The following is a 20,614-nucleotide window of genomic DNA, read 5'->3' as shown; positions in this document are numbered from 1 at the left end:
CACAATGTTTGATGCGGTGGGAGTCCCAGGAGACCCTATGGCAACGTTGTTCCTAGACGCAGTGAAGGCATTCGATAGGGTCTCCTGGGACTATCTGTGGACAGCAATGAGGTGGTATGGCATAGGGGAAGGCTACGTAAAGGCTATTAAGATCATATATAGAGAACCAACAGCCAGGATTAGGGTTAATAGAGGGTATTGAACTGCGGTCAAGATCTGCGGGGGGACTAGACAAGGTTTTCCTTCCTCTCCCTTGTTGTTTGCACTCTATATGGACCCCTTGCTGCGTAGCCTTGAAGCTAATCCTGATATTCCACCACTAAGGATAAATGACAAGGAGGTAAAAACATTGGCTTACGCAGACGATGTGGCCATTCTAACATCAAACCCGACTATAGCTATCAGGGAGGTGGAAGTCGAAGCTCAGCATTTCGGGCAGGTCTCAGGTTATAGACTTAATAGAACTAAGACCCAGATTGTGAAAAATATCCATACATGTTGTAGTGATACACAGGTTACTAGTTCTGCAGTATATCTGGGGGTGGAAATCTCTGCAGATTTGGATAAGGTAGTGGAGAACAACATGGCTCCTCTAATGGCTAGAGTAAGGGTAGACCTAGAAAGAATGAATAATCTACATCTATCCTTAATAGGCAGCAATGTCATTATGATGTTAATTTTGCCTAAATTTCTTTATTTTTTTAGAGCCATTCCTTTATACTTCGAGGCTAGGTGGTTTAACTCACTAGAGTCAATTTTGAACAGATTATTTTGACCTCATGGTAAAACACGGAGGGCATACAGGTTTATTTCTCTCCCAGGAGATAGAGGTGGGTGGGGTGCCCCGGATTTTAGGTTATACTACTGGGCTGCGGCACTACAATATATGCAGGGATTGATTGGAAGTGGTGGTTTAGATCATATGATTACTAATAATTCCACAAATGTGTATGCAGCGATTTTTGGGATAGAGGCGGAAAAACTGTTTTCTAAATTGCACTGATTTCGTATTTAACAAGAGGACGTGGTTCAAGACGGTTAGCGCTGCTATCAAGATCTGGACTACCTTTTTGAAAAAATGTGGTCTCGGTAGATATAATAGGTACACGCAGTTGTACAGAAATAGATCTTTCCCAGAGACGGTCATTGCGGACTCAACTATGGCAGCATGGGCTGATAAAAGGGTAGTACAGATCGGAGATCTAATGGATTTGGTGGGGGTTGTACAGTTCACAGAATTAATAAATAAATACGGCATAGACACTAGGAGTTTTTTTAAATACCTACAGGTTAGAAGTTTTTTAAATACTAAACAGGGTGGGCCTGTAGGGTTTGGTAGTAATGAAATTCTGGACAAAATAGGGAAAGGGGTTGACTGTACGATCTGTAGTTTCTATGCAAGCTTAGCAGCAGGGAAACCGGATGACTTAGGTAAATACAGCGCTAAATGGGCTGAGAAATTGAGTATCGACACACACTGATTTCAGGAGTCATTAGACTTGGGTTGTACAATTCTCTGCTCAGCTCCTTTGCAGGCACAGCATTACAAAACAGTATATTTTTTATATTTCCCCCCAGCAAGGATAGATCAATGGGGTGGTACCTCTGGGATCTGCTGCCCACAATGTAATTTCCCAGAAGCAGATATTGTACACATCTTTGCTACCTGCCCTCAACTACATACACTTATTATAAATCTAGAGTTATTCTTAGATAGATCAATAGGCATTCAAGTAGCACATACACCAACCTTGATACTATTGGGGCTCAGTCCAGATGTCAACATCCCCCAAGGGGAATTTATGTTCGTAGCTATGGCAGCCTATAGATTAGTTATAGCCAGGTCTTGGCTGGATAAAAGACCACCGGTATTACAATTATGGTTGTCAAAACGTTTGGCTGCTTTTAATTTGGAAAAATCAATCTATACACGGAAAGGCAGGAGAGGGAGGCAGCTTGGTCTGAGAATTTGGGATCCTGTTAGGAGATGGAAGGAGGGATTGGAGTTGACCTGATTGGCTGGAATAACTGAACCCGCAGTTGTTTGATGTATATACCGGTTTCTGCTTATTCTCTATTTTCTCTTAGTTATCTCTGTGTTTTCTTTTTCTTTTTTATTATAATAAGAGTGTCTCCAGGTTGGAATGCTCGATTCCTCTTTGGTTGGCTTAGATCGTTTATATTATTTTAACGCATTGTAATGTACCTCAACTGCAATTAATCTATACTGTATATAAGTCTTTATGGTTCGGATGCACTGTGTAAAGCTGTGCTATGATGTATAATTATTGGTAGAAAAGGTGAAAAACTTTTAATAAAAATATAAAAAAAAAAAAAAAAGAGAACCCCAGGGGGACGAGCATGTCCATGACTGGGAAGGAGGACTCATTTAGCCAGGTTTTTGTCATAAATGAGATGTCTATGTTGTTGGTGAGGATGGTTTCTGCCAGTTCAGTGGCATGTTTGTTGGCTGATCTGCAATTAACAAGCATGCATTTGGATGGCTCCTTGATGTTGAGTATCTTCGTTGTGGGAGTTCTGTGGACATTAGGGAGGATGGCTGGAGGCCTCAGTATTTTGAGTGGGGGTGTTCTCTTCCAAATCCCGTGATAACCTTGATTTTGGAACATTGAAGCTTCATAGGAGTTGGCAAGTTCAACTGCCTCACTCATGGACATTGCTGCAGTTGTTCTTTTGGCTTTTAGATGTTTGTTCAGGGAGGGGGTAGTGGGCCAGCAGTGCCATTTAGCCTTGGGTGATCTTTTGAGTTTGGTGGTGGCAATTGTGGGAGTATGGTGAGGGTGTAGGGAAGGCTCCAGACGTGCAGAGAGGTATGATGGGATATTGATGATGCCCAGTATTGTGATCTCCAATTTGTTTTCAAGTATTGTCATTCTCTGAGTCATGATGAAAGGGGAGGGGATGGTGGAGTTCAGGTTTTTGGTGTCCTGAGCGGAGCTATCCAGGGAAGGGGGGAGATTGCTAGTGACAGAGTGTCTCACGGTGAAGGAGTTAACTGAATTGCCTTTGGGGGTGTTCGATGACATGAGGCGGGGCGTCATCTGTTGTGTTTCAAGCGTCAGCTTCTTGAGAGCCGGTGATAGGTAAGGGTTGGGAGTCAATGGCTGGGAGTTGATTACGTTTGCTGCTTGCTGTTAATGGAATTGAGGAGGGTGTGGGGGGGGCGGTGGGGCTCTGCAATGGGATGGAAAGTCTTGAGAGAGTCCGGGGAAAGGTGGGGGATTGGGAATGTGTTGACAAAATCATACAGAAAAGAAAGCCTATTTGATATAAATTTAGAATAGTAACATGTATTTCACAGTATATTACCAATAATTCACTTTGTCTTTACACTTATTTATTAAAATGTCTGAAGTCAATATTTTATGTCCAGACAGGACAGCATTACACATGTTTAAAACTCTAGGGAAGCTTAAGAAAAACTATGTGGTTCTGGCTTTAAGTAAAAAGCTGAGACTGTTCCTTCATTGGAACTGGCAGCAATCTTCTAAATTTCTTCCAGCATTTCCACCAATATTTCACGTTGTTAGAAATTGGTAAATGGATTGCATTGCAACCAACCAAGAAGCTCTCAAAACAACATTAGGCCAAGATGCAAACAACTACGGAGTTTGACACAAAGCAAGAAAGTGCTTAACAAGGCAATTTAGGAAAAAAAGAAAGGCATTCATCTGCCAGTGAAGACCTCTATCTCTGGCCTGCGAGCCAATCACAAAAAGAAAGTCTGGGAGCTGAAAAGGCAGTGGTCAGAAAAGAACTGGCTCAAAGTGTTTTCCCTTATTAAAGAAAAAGACAACAGCAAGGTATGGCGTTACATTAATAGCCTGACCCCCAGAGGCGAGCACAAGGAAAACAGTGTTGCAGGGGTTGTGTGGAAAGAATACGCAAAGGGGCTGTACACCAGTGGGGCAAACCAGACTAACCCAGGCAGTTTAGAGTGGTCCAAGGCGGCTGCTGTAACTATAAAAACTCAAAGCATGCCAAAAGACTTTTCAGGGCCCAGCCAATCCATAAAGTACACAGAGGAGGAGATTTTAAAGTACATTAGGGCTATAAGATCAGATGGGGCTCCCGGCCCAAACGGTATTCCTGCCCAGGTCTTTGAAACTGCCCCTGCCTTTTTTGCAACCATACTCACCCGACAATTCAATCACTGATTCGCCACTGCAATCCTGCCAACATCTTGGAAAGGCTCGGTCCTATTTCCTATACATAAGAAGGGTGACCACTCAAACCCGGCTAACTACAGGCTCATAGCGCTTCTTGATATAGAAGCCAAGGTATAAGCCCGCCTACTACTAAGGGATTTGGAGGCCTGGGTGGATAAGATTAGTATTCTCCTGCCCTCACAGACTGGCTTTAGGGCCAATAGTTCCACCTTGGACAATATCATAGCCCTCTCTTACCTTGCGAAGCAAGCCAACATGAGGAATAAGTTGCCCCTGTTTTGTTGTTTGATAGACTATTCTACCACCTTCGATCGAGTAAATAGAAGTCGATTATGGGCAAAGCTTGAGATCTGGGGTCTCCCTCAAGTTCTTCTTAAAGCCATAAAAGCTCTTTATGAAGGGACATGGGTCCAGGTGAAATTAAGCCCAACAATCACAACAGCAAGAATCAACACCAACTCTGGACTAAAGCAGGGGTGCGTTCTGGCTCCCCTTCTTTTCAACCTGTATACAGCAGACATGGGGCAAGCCTTGAAAGATGTAAACTTAGTACCCTCAAGAATGGGGAAGCTGGTCTTGGGCACCCTCCAGTATGCAGACGACACAGTGGTCATGGACCACACCAGGGTGGGGCTCCAAAGAGCTTTAAACAGTCTGGCAACAAACAATAAGGAAAATAGCCTTCGGATCAACGAGAGCAAGACAAAGATAGTAATCTTCGGTAAATACCACCATAAAAAACAAGCAACATGGTCCTTGGGGGAGTACTGGATCAGTGCAGGCCCATCCTACGATTATCTGGGTGTCTGGGTGTCAGAGAGGGCCACCGCAGTCAAAACATCTAAAGGAGCTAAAACCAAGAATCGACAAAATAATTCTGTCCCTGAGACGTTTAAGCCATCGCGTAGCCAGTCCTTCAGTAGAACCTATGTTGACTGTACTTAGGGCAAAACTGATTCCCTCTATTACGTACGGCCACATAGCCTATCCAGGAGCATTTGAGAAAGTGATCAAAGCGGCCCAGGTGAAAGCGTATAAACTCATGCTACAAGCCCCAAAACAGGCAAGGAATAACAGGCTAAGGCTAGAAATAGACTTGAAACACCCAGAGCTGGTACTACAGGGGGACCTGTTAAAATATTACATCAGAGTGCTGAAAGCGCCCGAAAATAACCTTAAACATTTTTTAAAAATAATATTTGGACAAGCGGGCACCCCATGGCACGCTAAGGTGGAAAAAGGTATTGCCTCACTGAAAACCGAGGGCAAGAGCTTACCCCTTCATGAAATTTCCTATTCAGCCTGGGCCCAAGCCGTAAAGCGCCAAGTCCAGACCATCTCGTTCGAGCTTGACTGCTCATCACTTAGGCACAATTCACTAACTCTGCACCTGGATAAGACTTATATTCCTGGCAAACCTCAACCATACTTGCAAGACTCACTATCAATTCAAGCGAGGAAGAAAATTCTGTATCTGCGCCTCTTGGCCCTCAGGATTGTGGACTTTAACCCAAAATGGGCGCGCACGGATTGAGCAATCGCCTGCCGGCTATGCAACTACCGCAGAGAATCCTGGTTCCATCTTCTGTGCTGCTGCACTAAGATGGACATCGATTGACATCGTCTGCTGCGCCCGGCCCTACGGAACCTAGGCTACAGAACCTGTAGAGAGGCCTCGGACTGGTGCTTTTTGGAAACTACGACCTGCCTACTAGCTAGGGTCAGTAAGTTCATCCACCAAGTCAGAATGGCACTTGAGCTCCACCAAAAGGCCACAGATCCCAAGGGTCCTGACATTGTGCAAGGAGTACCATCTGGTACCCCAACCATGCTAGCTGATTTTAATTTAGCGTGCCAAGTAAGTGGAATTATCGGACCCAGAATTCAATGCAGGGTTGGTCAAGGGACTTATGAAGAGCTTTCCTACTGACAATTGACATTGTGAGGAGAACATCCATGCTGAACTCCCACACAACCTCTAAATTTTCGAAGGAGGGAAGAAGGGAAGATAAGAAACAAACAGAAATGTTTTTTTTTTAACAGAAGTTTTAGAAGACATAAAGTAGTGAACACATTCGTCATGTTATCTTAAAAATGTACATAGGGTTTTATTGGGTGAAGGGCATTCGGGGGGGATGTTAATGTGTTTTATACTGTAAAGATTTTAAGTAATCGCACAGTCAATAAAGAGACTTACTTACAAATGGATTGCATTTGCCAGAAACAAATTTAAAGCCACAATGGGCTGTTTCCTAACTGCCTTTAACCAACTATCTAAAGCTGGTGAAATTGCCAAAAAGTAATGTTAAAAGAAATCTGCAATCAGTCAATCAATCAGGAGTTTGTTAAAGCGCAACTACTCACCCGTAAGGGTCTCAAGGCGCTAGGGGTGGGGGGCGGGGGTGCAGGTTCAATTCCATCAATGAGGGGGTCTGTCGAAGAGCCAGGTTTTGAGGTTTCTTGCGAAGATGGGGAGCGATATTGTCTGTCTGAGGTGGAGCGGAAGGGCGTTCCATGGTTTGTCCGTGAGGAAGGAGAAGGAGCGGCCTCCCGATCTGGTCTTTCTGGTGCGGGGGACCTCGGCGTAGGAGAGCTGGGCTGATCGTAGGGTCCTTTGGGGTGCGTGGAATTTGAGCCGGCTGTTCAGGTATGCTGGTCCGGTGCCGTGGAGGGCCTTGTGTGTGTGGGTGAGCATCTTAAAGGTGATTCTCGCCTCGACAGGGAACCAGTGGAGTGTGCGCAGGTGCTGGGAGATGTGGCAGTGTTTTGGCAGGTTGAGGACCAGTCTTGCTGCGGCGTTCTGGATGTTCTGTAGCTTGCGGATGAGGTTTTTGTTTATTCCGGCATAGAGTGCGTTGCCGTAGTCGAGTCTGCTGGTGACCAGGGCATGAGTGACTGTCTTTCGGTGTTCAAGGGGGATCCATTTGAAGGTCTTTCGAAGGAGGCGGGGGGAGTGGAAGCAGGAAGATGAGACAGAGTTGATCTGGCGGTCCATTTTGAGCTCAGAGTCTAGGATGATTCCCAGGTTGCGTGCGTGGTCTGTGGGGGTTGGTGGGTTTCCGAGGGCAGTGGGCCACCAGGTGTCGCTCCAGGCGTCGGGGTTTGGGCCCATGATGCGTGATTCTGTTTTGTTGGTGTTTAGTTGTAGGCAGCTGTTTTTCATCCATTTGGCGACGGCTTCCATGCCTTCTCGAAAGTTGCATCCGGCGGTGTTGGGCTCGTTGGATAGGGAGAGGATGAGCTGGGTGTCGTATGCGTATGACACAATGTTGAGTCCGTAGGTTCTGACAATGGGGGCAAGGGGAGCCATGTAGACGTTGAAGAGCATCGGGCTGAGGGAGGAGCCCTGGGGGACTCCACCGGTGGTAGGTGTGGGTTGTGAGAGGAAAGGGGGGAGTCTGACCTGTTGCGTCCTGCCGGAGAGGAAGGAGCAGATCCAGTCGAGGGTCTTGTCCTGGATTCCTGCGTCGTAGAGTCTGCGTATTAGGGTGCGGTGGGAGACTGTGTCGAATGCTGCTGATAGGTCTAGGAGGATGAGGGCTGCTGTTTCTCCTTTGTCCAGTAGGGTGGGGATGTCGTCTGTTGCGGCGAGGAGGGCGGTTTCCGTACTGTGGTTTTTTCTGAAGCCGTTTGAGAGGTGTCGAGGATGTTGTGTTCTTCAATGAATGTGGCGAGTTGGCTGTTGATGGCTTTCTCGATGACTTTCATTCGGAAAGGAAGCAGGGAGATGGGTCTGTAGTTTTTGAGGTCGGTGGGGTCCGCTGAGGGTTTCTTCAGGAGGGGGTTGACCTCGGCGTGTTTCCAGTCGTCGGGGAACGAGGCGGTCGCCAGGGAGCGGTTGATGGTGTGGCAGAGCATGGGTGCGATGGTGTCAGCGGCTCTGTTGAAGATGTGGTGGGGGCAGGGGTCAGTGGGGGCCCCTGAGTGGATTGACTTCATTGTCTTCAGTGTGTCTTTGGTGGTGAGGGCTGTCCAGTCATCAATCGCTGGTTTCCGGTTGTCGGGGGTGGTTGGTGAGGGTTCAGTGTGTTGGTTGTCTTCGTCGAAGTTTTCGTAGATGCTCTTGATTTTGTGGTGGAAAAAGGTGCTGAGTTTGTCGCAGAGGTCTTGTGAGGGAGGGATGTCGGTAGACTCGCTGGTGGGTTGGGCGAACTCCTTGATGATGCTGAAGAGTTCCTTGCTGTTGTGTGCGTGGGTGGAGATTCTGTCTTCAATCGCTTTTTTCCTCGTTTCTCTGATGAGTTGATGGTGAGCGTTGGTGGCGGCTCTGAAGTTGTTGTGGGCTTCTGTGGATTTGGTGTTTCTCCAGGCCTTTTCGAGGCGGCGGCATGTGCGCCTGGACTCTCGAAGTTTGGTGGTAAACCATCTGGCTTTCTTGGCATGGGTATTGTTGTTTTTCTTGAGGGGGGCTATGGTGTTGGTGCTGTCCGAGATCCATCTATGCAGGGTTCGGGCTGCGGTGTTGGGGTCGTCGTTTTCTTCAATGGTTGGGGTGGAGTTGTTGAGTGAGGAGATAAGCTGGTCGTCGGTGCTTTTGGTCCACTTTCTTTGTGGAAGCAGGTGCTGGTGTCTGTGGATGGTGGGTGTTCTGAAGGTGAAGTGGACGCAACGATGGTCGGTCCATGGGAGTTCAGTGTTGTGGCTGAAGGTGATGGAGTTTCCTGTAGTGAAGAGGGGGTCGAGGGTGTGTCCTGCTGAGTGTGTGGGCTCGGTCACGATCTGGCAAAGTCCAATGTTGTGGAGGATGTCCAGGAGGCACGTGGTGTTGGGGTCCAGTTGATTGTCGAGATGAAAGTTGAGGTCTCCCAGCAGGCTGTAGTTGGTGGATGCGATGGCCTGCGGGGAGATAATGTCCGTGATGGAGTTGGCGAATGGTCCGCGGGGTCCAGGGGGTCGGTAGATGAGGGTTCCTCACAGGGCGGCAGTGGGGCTGGCCAGTATCTTGAAGTGAAGGTGTTCCATCAGTTCTATGGACTCGTCATGGAGTGTGCTCAGGCGGAAGCTGGATTTGTGGACGATGGCGATTCCTCCTCCTGGGTGGGTGGGGCGGTCCTTCCTGTAGATCTTGTATCCTTGGGGGATGGCGATGGCGATGTCCGGTCCTGAGGTGGCGTTGGTCCAGGTTTCGGTGAAGAATGCTACGTCCGGGGTGGTGCTGTCGAGGAGGTCCCAGATTTCAGTGGCGTGTTTGTGGAGGGATAGGACGTTGAGGAGGATGCATTGCAGGGTCTTCGGTTTGGTTGTGTTCTTGTGGGCGGGTTGTGCTGGATCCGTGTTCTTGGCGGTGCTGCAGGTGTGCCAGCAGCGGTGACAGCTGAAGGGTCCATGGGTGTCGGCTGGTGATGCTAGCTTGCAGTTGTTGTTGCAGCCTGGGTTGAGTGCGTGGAGTGCTGCTGGATCGTAGCGTTGGCGGGGCGGAGGTCCAAGGTTCCTGGTGCTGGTCTCGGACGGGTCGCGGATGGGCGCAGACTTGCTTGCCTTTGACGCTCCTTTGGTGCACCAGTGGCGCGCCCGCAGCCCACGGCCGCAGGTGCTGCGCGGTAGCGCAGTGGCCGCCATTAAGTAGGGGTCGGGGAGGGCTGGACAGCTGGGAGGCGGGAGCGGGTAGAGGAGCTGGATTGGGCCGGTCGCGCTGGGGGGGAGCGGCCGCGGGGGCAGCAGCGGCGGGGAAAGGTAAAGGGAGGAAAGAAGGGATAAAGAAAAAAGGGGAAAATAAGCAGAAATAAGGCACAAAATGACAGTCACCTCACCCTAATTAGAACTGGGTAACCATTTTTGGGTTTTGCTGCCTGGGATCACCACATTGTTGTCCCTCGCTTCAAGCTCACCAGGTGGGGAGCTAGGGCCTTCTCCGTCGCTGCCCCCCAGCTCTGGAACATCTTGCCGATGGAGATCAAGACTCTACCCTCTCTAGCGCTGTTTAAAAAGGCCTTAAAAACGTGGTGCTTTTCTAGAGCCTACACAGGTTGAGCTGCAGAAGTTTTGTTATGAGCTGGATTTGGAATTAGGCGCCTTGACGCCCATTGGGCTAAGTTTGCGCACGATAAGACCCCTTTTATTATTATTATTATTATTATTACATGAGGAACACCTTCCACATCAGGGCTATTGATTTTTTGTTTTTTCTAAATCAAAATCCTAATGTAGGAGTTTGTTTTAGAAACACAACGTTTTGCTGAGGAGCGACAAAAATATGACACCTACTCAGAAATCTGATGTTGGTGCAATTATTTACAGCTGGTTGCACAGAAGGCAGTGAGATCCCCACCAGGGAGGTCAATTGATGATCAGCAGCACTGCAAGTCCGAGCAAAGGAAGAGAGAGTTTGTGCTGATCAATTAGTTACAAATCTGCTTACCTTCACTTGTCGCATTAGTTCATTCAGGTAGCTGTTCATGCCTCTAGTGATGAGTGAATATGGTATCAGACCCGAAGGCCATGTCTCTGTGAATTTAAAAACACAAAACCTTAAGCAGAACATTTCTGAGTAAAGAAGAATCAGAATTTATTGTATTATATAGCAAATATCACTTCAGAATATTTGGACGTTTTCTATGCAAGAGAGAAATGGTTGACATAGAGTTGAGCTAGTAAACAAATAGTGAGGTTAATTTGGAGGTTCAGGTAGTGCGAAAGAGGTGGAGTTAAAAGACAGGTTGCACTCTTTCTCCTTCAAGTCGACTTAATCATGAATGACCCAGATTCTCCAATTCTAAAAGCCTCCTCTACAGCCCCCTTCAGTTCTAGAGATAAAGGTTCCTGAAACATAGATTTTATATACTGATATAATAAAATCAATCCATGTAAACTGGATAAAAGAGATACCGATTTGGTACAAATAGCACTGGAAAATAGAAAGGCCGACCTGCTTCACCTGCGAGAATTTCAGATGCAAAACCCAGACGCCGTAAAAGCAGAATGGGAAATGGAACCGCAAGCTATTGTAGCATAAGATCTGTATTTTCCAAGGACTGCTCAATTCATAGCTCTGAATCACTGTCTGATGTCTTACTTATGTCTTTTGGGGCCTTCGGGTGTTAATGAAATGTTGTCCTCGATATCAGTGTAATCTCATTACAACCCAATATAGAGGCCACACTACTTCAAATTTTATACACTGTCGGTGTTTTCTGTGGTTTGAAAGTAGTCTACTATTTGACCTTAGGAAATAACTGTAAATCTGATAAAGCGTGTCTACAGTGACCCCCTCGCTTGTGAAAAAGCGAGTCGAGCGTCAGAAAGAATGATGCTTTGTGCCACATCTTCAGCGATGTTGACATTTCCATAAACAGGCCAGTGATTTTATCTACTTTTCAGGATTGCTGTCATGGTAACCACGTAGATATCCTTCTTCACTATAATAACCACAAAATATATATTTGCTACCATATCCTTCTTTCCACCAACCCACATAGATTCAAGCAATACGTATATATGTTTATATGCTTATATATATATATATATATATATATATATATATATATATATATATATGCATTGTATAGTTCCAGACCGTATGTACATAGTAATAGATTAATATTGCTATCAAGATTGCTGAATAATACTGATAAGACAACCTGTATTTTCTCTCCACGTTATTCTGTTAATAAAATAAGCTCGTGCTACTGTATTCCGCATCTGCGGTGAGAGATTTGCTGAAGCAGATTAATAAGTAATCCCTGTCATGTTGATAATTTTTTTAGTTTGCCGACTGGCGGCTACATGCGAGAATGCAGGGTTTTAGATCTATTTTGTTTTGTTTTTCTAAACTAGTTTGACATGAGGGGCTATTCAGGCAACAGAGGTGCATTACTATACTTAGCAAACTGTTACACCTGGCATTCTTGGCGTGCCTCTTGACCTCCTATTTTGTTGACTTCATGTTTGCTGACTTTAGGATTTGGAGCACTTTACCACTGCTAACCAGTGCTAAAGTGCATGTGCTCTGTACACTAAACATGGTAATATTGGCTTAACCATAATTGACATATTTAATATAATTATAACTCTCTAGTAAAGTGCATTACATATGCCCCAAGCCTGTAAATTAAATACTACTAGTGGGCCTGCAGCAATGATTATGCCACTCATGTTAGTAGCACTTTTAACATGTCTCAGGCCTGTGTGTGCAGTGTTAAACTTTTAAACAAAGAAAGGGTACGAAGTTCATGGGTGAAATGATGTTCACCATTAAAATGCCATGGCTGGTGATGTCAGGCAACGTCTTACAGGGGTCAGCAAAGGAGGGGGGGGGGGGGGGGGAATTCGACATCCAGACACACCGTCATGAATTGCATGAAGCGCGCCCGCAACAACAACAGAGAAGGGCTTCTGGAAATCAAAGATAAGGTCCCTGATAACACCATCACTTGCGTGACCACTGTTTCACCCAGGTTCAAGATAATTATGAAAGCTATAGACAAACATTGGGGAATTTTGACGACAGGGGATCTGAAAATAACAAAACCAAGATTTGCCTTTAAAAGGACTAACAATCTTAAAAATCTGCTAATACATACCATACCAAGCACTAAATCTACAACCACACAAACATGCCTATAGGGCCTCACCCCAGTAACTGGACATTACACCTGCAGGTCCAGTACCGTGTGCCCACAAACTAAACCAACGAAACAAATTAAATTATCTGACACCTTTACATGGGCAATAATGAGGCACACTAATTGCAACACCAGTCGCTGCATTTATTTATTGACATGCCCGTGCGAGAATCACTATGTTGGAAGGACCATGAGAGCAGCTAAAACTAGAATAACGGAACATAAACATAATATCCGTTGTGGTAAAACCAACACCAAGCTGTACACACATTATTTTGAGAAAAAACATTCCCCGGAGAGCATCAGGTGGCTTATACTGGAAGCACATCCGACCATCACACAGACAGCCCTGTTTAGGCTAGAACAGAGGTGGGTACACCGCCTTAAAGCAGCAAACTGTGGCCTAAACGATGATATTCCCTGGGGCTCACTGAACACTTAACCATATTCTTTAGCTATGAGTCTTACATTACCTCTATGGTTGCTGTGCTTCACATCACATCAGGATACAGCCACACACGTCACCCCATGGGTTCATGCACAAACTAGGATGAGTGAGAATACGCTGAGTAGGTTTTAACAATCCACCCCTAAGCAACCACGTGGTCGCACTCAGCTTCTTTGCTCTAATATTCACCCCTGTACAGCCTAAAATGTGGGAGGAAGATTTACACCATGTGTGTTATTGAACACGTTACCATTAATATTGCTGTACCCTGAGTTTTATATTCCTACTGACACCACCCTTCAATCTAGGCACATTGTTATCCATATGTTCAAGAACTGATGGTGTGATATGCTATTTGTACCACCACATTACTAAGCTTCCTAGTCTCAGCTTACTATGTTAAAACACTAAGCTACACTCGAAGATGGCCACCGTGTTTACTGGCTTTGACGCATGCTTTCCACCTATCTTCACTGTTTATTCACAAGGCCACACCCCCACGAGGGCCATGCCCGTGACTCCCCTTGTTGTGTAGGACATTTAATGCTGCGCGTTGCGAGGCTACGATACCATCCTACGAAGCAGCGTACAGGGTAGGACATTGTGTGAGTTTCACACATGGAACAGGTAAGCACCTTGATGTATGTTGGCATCTCGACTGAATGCGGGACGTTTGAGTGGGTAACTAGACATAATATCAAATTCAAAATATAGATTTCAGATGGCTGAAAACCTACTGCCTCAAGCTCAACACATACAAGATGGAAGTAGTAATCTCCAGCAAAGACACCTCTCTTTGGGCCTGAGAAACACAGACCCACACATCTTCTGGCAACCCACACAAAAAAATTGGACTAGTAATCAACAAACAACTCACCATCACAAGCCAAGAAAGCACAGTCTCTGTTTCTTGCTTCTGCATGCTTAGGATACTCAAGAAGATCTTCAAATGGCTCCCCAAAAAAACTCGCAGAACTGTCACCATTGGCCTCACCACCAGCAACCAGGACTATAGCAATGCACTCTATGATGGAATCAATGCTCAAGTCACCAAAAGAGTCCAGACCACACAAACCTCAGTGGCCATGCTCAATCTGACCCTGCACTCACATGTTCCCACACCTCAAAAAGCTCACTGACTCCCTATTGAGGTTCTGTAAATTACGAATTGGTTTTTGCTCAGCCTCCATTTAGTGATCGCCGCCATTTTATGTTGCCCTCACTCAGGCAGCTCGGCGAGCGCGATGTTTTTGTCATTTCTGCCTTTACGTGTCAGGTGGCTTCCTCGCCTATGTTTACTTACGAGTGTCAGGGTCTGGCCGAGTATACTAATTCCTGTCTGAGCTGATTAATCCCCGTCCGGACTACATGTCGCTTCACACCATTGTTTCCTTTAAGTTATCTTATCTGCTGTCCTTTGCTACATGTCTCATGCATTCTCCTGTTTCACGACTGTCCTTCTACAACACGCAACTTTGTTTTCTTTGCTTGTAAATCGAATTGTGTGGATTCATTTGTGATTTACTTAAGGGGTCGAGTGACAAACAGAACCGGGAACTTGAGTTGCTTTGGTCTTAAAACATTGGCTATAACGTTTGCCTGTAGCTCATGCTCTTGTGTGATTGCATTTTGCATTGTATTGTATCGTATATAAACCTGTGCGCCACGGAGTTAAGTGGCAGTCTCCTTTGAACCTTGTTGTACAGATGACTTCTAACACCACTGTACTAGCTGCAGCTAATAAATACCATCTTCTACGCCAGACGAAGAGTCTGTGTCTCTGTTTTTGACAAGGCACGTGAACCCCGGGGATTTCAGGCGTACCCTGCGAAGCCGGGCCTTAAAAGCTGCTGTTCTCCAACTGGTGCCCAACGTAGGGCGACTTCAGCGGTAGTGGTTGAGCCCGAGGGTCGTGAGGAGCCCCGCAAGAAAAATCAGGAGGAAGCGCACCACGTGATCAACCCCTGTATGTCGGAAGTGGACGGAAGGTCTTTGACAGCGCGGCTACTCCTCTCTGACGGCTGCTAACGACTGCTGGCCTGACTGTCGCCCTGCCTTGGACCCTTCTGATGAGTTTTGGTAGAGCGAGACGATAGACGGACCATTTGCTGGTGCAGAACGATTCTTAGTTAAGTATTTGGTGGGTCGCTCCCACAGACCTTTGTTTTGTTTTGCTTTTCGGTTTTTATTCAGGTATTGCAATAACTGAAGCCAAGGGGTAAGTACGATTGTACTGTTTCACTGATCTATACCCCTTGTTGTTTGTGATCAGTCTAGAGAAGTGACAATTCCTGGGCTGAGTAAGTTCAAAAGATTTTGTTGTTTGGGTTGTACAAGGGATTCCCAGTTGGAGGAATCATGTCCGATCCCTCCCGTTGGAACTCCCACTTATGAGCTCTATTCGAAACATGGTATTGGTCCCATTACCTTTAACGAGACATGGGTCCGATACACGAAAAATAGTGAAATTTTGAGATGGCCCCAGAATGGTAGCTTTGACCCTGCTATACTAGATAATTTGGAAACGATTCTGTTTAGAAGAAAAGTCCGGCCGGCTATGTTTGACTCCTTTCGCCTTTGGCGTAAAGAAGCCAAACAGAAAGAAATCAAATGAGTAAAAAAGGATAAGAAAACACAAGATATGTCAATTTTACAGGCTGTCCAGCAGTTTAAAGACAACGAAGTAGATGGTGCGAAGGAGGTACTAGAGAGACAACATCGTATGGCAATAGATAGATGCTATCCGATGCTGCCTACTTCCTCTTCAAATAAAAGTAAGGAATTAGAAGAAGATGTCTTAATGTCTTGTTTATTGAATTCTCCTCCGCCTTATGTCCAAAATGATAATGCACCTTTTTACCCCTTCCCGTCGCTCAACAAGTGGTTGCTCAATTACCGATTGTCCAGCAACAGGCTCAGCCTCTTAATGCTTCTTTGCCTGCTTCTGCTCCGCCCTCACAGTCTTTAATTCAGCCACCACCTTCTCCCGCTCTTACTTAGCAGTCTGCTACATTTCAGTCTCCGTTGCCTTCTACATCTGTAATGCCTCCTATCCACTCGAGGGATTCTCCTATTTCACAGAGGAGGATAGCAGATGCTGTTTCAAGTTTCTTTTCTCCTTTTGTTAGGTCTTTAAAAAATGTCTCCAGCTTTCTCTAAACGACAATCTCGTTGTCAACTTCCTCTTGCGGACGAGAAAGTAGTTTTGGGTTCTCTCACTCGTAAATGGATTGAGCATGGACCAGAATATAGTACTGAAGATATCATGAGTTGCTTTCATCAATGGGGGGAGCCCACGCAGAGATATGTTTTCAACATTATGTGCCAAACTCTTATTAGAGGTTGGGAAGATAGGGAGTTAGATATAGTTCCTTCGGAACTACTGAAATTACAAGCTGATTTTGATAAGGGTTTTATTGTAGGACATCGAGTTGAAGAGGCAGTGAATAGACTCATTGCGTTTCGAACAATGTTTTTGTCCCTGTCCTTTTCCGAGGCTGATCCCGCCAATAAACAAGGTAGTAAGAATTATCCAATGAGTGAAGTTCCTCCCGTATGGAGAGAAGCGTGCTTGGTCCACCTCCTGTCCCAGCTCATTTCCAGCGTATATGGGTCCACGAACCCTGGAAAAGGTCTGAAGTATTGGCACTCAAGCAAACTCTTCCCAACCCCCGTAAAAATGCTGCTGGATATTACAAAGAATTGTCCCAAACAGTCAACGCTTTTATTATGGATTTGGCCGACATTGATATGTTATTTGTAAATGTTGTTCTGCAAGGTATATGGGCACGGATTCGTAGGGAAAATCATGTGGCTGAATTAGGTGGTGATTGGGCTGCTATTAGAGCTGTGGATGCAAATCAGGTGGGTGGTGCAAAACCCGAGGATTTGATTAAGGCTCTTCCAGGTATAATAATTGAATTGATGAAGACAATGATGCCTGCGGTGTGAGTAAATTGGGATAAGCTGGCCGCATGCAAGCAAAAGAAAGATGAAAGTGTCTCGGATTTCTTCACTCGCTTCGAAGAAACCTTTATAGACCACAGTGGTCAGGATTTGAGTGTAAAGGGTGGTCAGCGGTTGTTTGTGGACAAGTTTGTATATAATTTTCTTCCTGAGTAATCAAATAAACCAAAGAGTTCTGAAAGTGCATGGGCTGTCTCTTCTCCTGCTAAAATATTGGCTACTGCACAGTATTACGAGAATAGGGATAAGGAGGAGAAGGAGAAGCAAGAGAAGAAAAATAAAGAATTGAAAACACAAGTTCTTTTACAGCAGGCGTATCCGCCTCACTCGAAACAGCATCAGCAAAATTCTCAGTTTCAGCAGCCTCCACAGTTTCAGAGATTTTTGCAGAAGCCTGAGTATTTCACGCCGCGACCTTCATTAGGTCCTAATCAATGTACATATTGTAGGGAAGAAGGACATTTCAAGAATAGTTGTCCGGTTTTCTTACAGCGTAATAATGGGATGTCTGCTTCCCGAGGTCGTGGTAATTTTCAGACAGGATCTAGAGGTAGAGGACGAGGTGCGTCCTCTCAGGAGCAGCCTTCTTTTCCCCATCTACCTCGAATTACTTTGATCAGCAGACAGTTCCGTCTACGCAGTATTAGAATGATGATTATTATGTTGAAGAGAGGACTGACAATTTTCAGACTGAATAGGACAGCCATGGACGAAGTGAGGGAGTTGTGTCGATTCCAGTAGATCAAAATGGGCCGTATGTCACTGTCAATACAATGGGTGTTTCAGAACCGTTTCTTTCGGATACTGGTGCGATGAGAAGTTCTATTATTCATTCTAAACTCCCTAGGGCACCTTTGTCTGGCCTAATGAATACCTCTGTGGGATTTTCTGGCCCCCCAATCCATAATCCGGTTTCTTGCCCTTTGCCTGTTTCGATTGGCCCTTATGATTTGGATGCTTCACTTATTTTGACAACTGGTTGTGGTGAGAATTTGCTGGGTTTGGATTTGTTGAAAAGACTACATGCACCATTGTATTGTTCTCCTTCTGGCGAACATCTTACATTGGGAAAGAAATTAACGTCTTCCATGTATTTGTCTCGAGACCAGTTTCCACCTGAGTTACTTTCTCTCCCAGAAAGCCTTTGGGCCACGGGCCCGAATGACGTGGGTCATCTTGCGATCCCACCGTATGTTGTCACAGTTAAAGATAATGTTAGAATGCCACGCATTCCTCGATATCATATTTCTAGTGACGGAGAGAGAGCACTGTTGGCTATTGTTGATGATTTTATTCAGAAAGGTGTGGTCGAAGAGACCAGAGGCAATGTTTGTAACAGCCTTGTTCTTCCGATCCTTAAGAGGACGGATCCTTCACAGCCTCCTGTCTATAGATTTGTTATTGACCTGAGAGAAGTCAATAAAATAGTGGTACCACAGTTCCCTGTTGTTCCGGACATTACAGCTTTATTGACAATGATTCCTGCTTCGGCGGCTTGGTTTTTCGGTGATAGACCTTAAGAACGCTTTCTTTAGCATTCCCATTGCTGAAGAAAGTAGGGATATCTTTGGTTTCTCTCTGGGTGGCCGAAGTTTCCGATTTAAAAGAGCTCCTCAAGGCTATTGTGAAAGTCCCTCTATCTATAGCAAAGCTCTTAAATGTCAACTTGATACTTTCTCTTTGCCTCCAGGTGCTACGCTTGTTCAGTATGTGGATAATTTACTGGTGGCTGCTGATACGGAAGATGTGTGTAGGAATGTGACTTTTGCGTTGTTGCATCATATCGCCCTCCAAGTTGCAGTATGTCCGACAAGAAGTGACCTATTTAGGTCATCTCTTGTCGAATTGGGAAGGCGATTGACCCCAGAATGTATTCATGCTATTTCACAGATGTCTGTACCCACCACACAAAGAGAATTGCGTGCCTTTTTGGGTATCACTTCCTACTGTAGACAATGGATTCCCAATTTTTCACTTTTGGCGAAACCATTGTTGGCACTAACGTTGAAAGATACACCCCATCCGCTCCCTTGGACGGATGAATGTCAGAAAAGTTTTGTTGACCTATGTACTGCTTTGTGTTCTGCTCCAGTGTTGGGTACCCCAGATTATAGTAAGTCCTTTACATTTTACGTTCACGAGAGAGAAGGTTGTGCGTTGTCAGTTTTGACACAGAAATTCGGAGAAAAGCAGAGGCCATGTGCCTATTTTGCCTCTACATTAGACCCAGTAGCTAAAGCTTTGCCCAGTTGTCTTAGAGCTACGGCAGCTGCCGCAATTTCTATTTGATAGTCTGCCGGATTAGTGTTGGATAACACACTTATTGTTATGGTTCCACATGTAGTGGATACTTTGCTAAATAGAACCAAGACGCAACATCTCACGAGTGCTCGTTTGTCTGGTTGACACTTCTAGCGAGCCATATATATATTAAAAGATGTAACACGGTAAATCCAGCTACACTGTTGCCACTCCCAGATGAGATAGACAATCAGGAAAAGCATGATTGTTTACTTCGAACAGAAGAAGAAACGAAGGGAAGGATTGATTTAAAGGACACTACGCTCAAGGACCCAGACGGGATCCTATGGGTGGATGGTTCTTGTTTTAGGCTTCCAAATGGAGAAACCACTTCTGCCTATGCTGTCACCACCTTATGCACAATTGTTGAGACGGCAAGTATTGGACCTAATTCAGCCCAAGCAGCTGAATTGATAGCTTTGACTAGAGCGTGTGTGCTGTCGAAGGGAAAGAGAGTGAATGTGTACACGGATAGTCAGTACGCTTTCGGTGTTGCACATAGTTTTGGCAAGTTGTGAAGGGAAAGAGGATTCTTTACTGCCCACGGGCCAAAGATTCAGCATGGTCAGTTAGTGACTGAACTTCTTGAGTTACTTACCTTACCTGCACAGATAGCGATCATAAAGTGCAGTGCACATAAGAAAGTCACAGATGATGTGGGTCGTGGAAATGCGTTTGCAGACGAAGTAGCGAAAACTACAGCTAGAAACATCACTAGTCGAATGTATGTGGCAGGTCCTGCAAACTGGGTGAGAGAAATTGGAATGTGTGAAGACACGATTGAGAGAGTGAAAACAATTCAGGGAGAGGCTACTGAGAAGGAATTGAGTATATGGAAAGAAAGTACGGGAATGTTAGATTCAATGGGTTGCTGGACGGAGTTGTCGGAACATCAGCGATGGTTGTTACCGGACGCTTATGTGTTACCGGTCGTGACTATGGCTCATGGTCCAGCTCACATTAGTGCAAAAGGCATATGTAAGCTTTTGGCTCCTCTGTGGCAGAATGAAGGAATCCCAAAATGTGCAGAAAATGTGGTTAAGCATTGCATTGTTTGTTTTATGCATAACCCAGGAAAGGGTACCCCAACCCCAGCAGGTAATTTTGCTCCCCCGTCATATCCCTTTGAAGTATTGCAGATCGATTAC

Source organism: Lissotriton vulgaris, chromosome 4_1, assembly GCF_964263255.1.
Source record: "Lissotriton vulgaris chromosome 4_1, aLisVul1.2, whole genome shotgun sequence".
NCBI classification, from domain to species: domain Eukaryota; kingdom Metazoa; phylum Chordata; class Amphibia; order Caudata; family Salamandridae; genus Lissotriton; species Lissotriton vulgaris.
Note: the sequence above shows the minus strand (reverse complement) of the source record.